General features: G+C 38.4%; 1 protein-coding gene across 1 annotated transcript in view; it reads left to right on the top strand.

The window, feature by feature from the left end:
* Nucleotides 1-2113, top strand: part of CNBD1 (cyclic nucleotide binding domain containing 1) — a 683582-nt gene that overhangs the window by 352405 nt on the left and 329064 nt on the right. The window lies entirely within an intron of this gene.

Raw genomic sequence — 2113 nt, 5'->3', positions numbered from 1 at the left:
TGCAAAGGTGTTCGACTGTGTGGATCATGACAAGCTATGGACAGTGTTGATGAAAAAGAATATTCCAGAACACTTATGTGTGGTCATGAAGATTCTGTACATAGACCAAGAGGCAGTCATTCTAAAAGAACAAAGGTACACTGAATGGTTTAAAATCAGGAAAGGTGTGCACCATGGTTGTTTTCTTTTACCATACTTCTTCTCTCTGTCTACTGAGTAAATAATCCCAGACGCTGGAATATATGAGGAACAATGTAGCATCAGGACTGGAGGAAGACTAAATAACAGCCACAGTATGTGGGTGATACAACCTTGCTTGATGAAAGTGAAGAGGAATTAAAAAACTTACTGATGAAGATCAAAGACCACAACTTTCAGTATGGATTGCACCTCAATATAAAGAAAACAAAAACATTCACAAGTGGACCAGTAAATAAAATCAAGACAAATGGAGAAAAGATTGAAGGTGTGACAAACTTCATTTTGTTTGAATCTGTTATCAACACCCATGTAAACAGCAGTCAGGAAATCAAATGATGTATTGCATTAGGCAAATCTGCTGCACTAGAATGCTTTAAAATGTTGAAGAGCACAGATGTAATTGTGGGGATTAAAGTGATCCTTACCTAAGCCATGGTATTTTCAGTTGTGCTGTAGGATAAGTACTGGACTGCAAGGTCAGTTTGAACCACAAGGTCAGCAGTTGTAGAGCCATTATGAGTTAAAGATGACTTGAAAGCACTAAACAACAAAAACAACTGCAATGTACCTATGAAGGTTGGACAATGAATAATGAAGACTATGGAAAAATGATGCATTTGCATTATGGTTTGAAGAAAAATATTAAAAGTACCATAGACTGCTAGAAGAACAAATGAATCTGTTTTGAAAGAAGTACACTCAGAACGCTCCTTAAAAGCTAGGATGGTAAGACTTCGTCTTTCATACTTTTGATGTATTATCAGGAGGGACCAATCCTTAGAAAAGGACTTCATGCTTGGTAAACTGGAGGAGTGGTGCAAAGGAGGAGGAGTGTGATAGATTGGCACATTGGTTGCGGCATTGATCTCAAGTGTAACAATTGTGAGGATGGTGCAGCACCAGGAGTGCTTCATTCTGTTGTGAATAAGGTCTCTGTGAGTCATAACAGACTCAAGGGCACCTAACAACAAAAACAAGTGCCATTTAACACAAAACAAAACAATAAATGTTTATATTGAGATATACCCTTTCTGAGCTTCTTTTTTCTTCGATGCAACTAGTTGAAACAGCAGTATTAGTTTAGCAAAATTTCATCATCTTTTAACTTTGCTCATATAGTTGATAACTATTATACAGCAACATCTGCAGCATCCTAATAATGTAGATTGCATTGCAAAAATAAGTGATACTGTATTACCCAGAAAGGGATCTATTTTAAGCTGAAGAATCTATTTTAAACATCTCCTACATAAAAACAAACTTTACAAATCACCCTCCCTTAGTCACTGTGTGTGTAGTGATCAAGAAAGTTCTGATAATAAGCACTCAATTTAGAGACACAACTAATCAATGAAGGCAAAGAGTTGGTACTTTTTAGAGTATAGAAAGATACTCAGTTGTCTTCCAAAATCAATTTTTTAACGTTTCTACTTACAGCGAATTAGTTGTTGTTGTTGTTAGGTGCCATTAAGTTGGTACCAACTCATAGCGACCTTATGCACAGCAGAACGAAACACTGCCTGATCCTGGGTCAACCTCATTACTATTGCCACACTTGAGTCCACTGATGCTGCCAATTGGCCAATCCATCATGTTGGGGGTCTTCCTCTTTTTCTCTGACCCTCCACCTTACCAAACATAATATCCTTCTCAGCAACTGCTCCCTCCTGACAATATGTCCGAAGTATGAGAGACAAGTTTGGCCATCTTGGCCTCCAAGGAGCACTCTGGCTGCACTTCTTCCAAAACGGATCTATTGGTTCTTTTGGCAGCCCATGGCACCTTCAATATTCCCCTGCAACAGCACAACTCAAAAGCATCAATTTTTCTAAGATCTTCCTTACTCACTGTCCAGCTTTCACATGCATATCAGGTAATTGAAAATACCATGGCTTGGGTCAGGTGCACCTTA

The sequence above is a fragment of the Chrysochloris asiatica genome, unplaced genomic scaffold (genome assembly GCF_000296735.1).
Source record: "Chrysochloris asiatica unplaced genomic scaffold, ChrAsi1.0 scaffold00031, whole genome shotgun sequence".
Lineage (NCBI taxonomy): Eukaryota > Metazoa > Chordata > Mammalia > Afrosoricida > Chrysochloridae > Chrysochloris > Chrysochloris asiatica.
The sequence above is the reverse complement of the archived record's forward strand: the minus strand, read 5'-3'. Positions and strand labels throughout refer to the sequence as shown.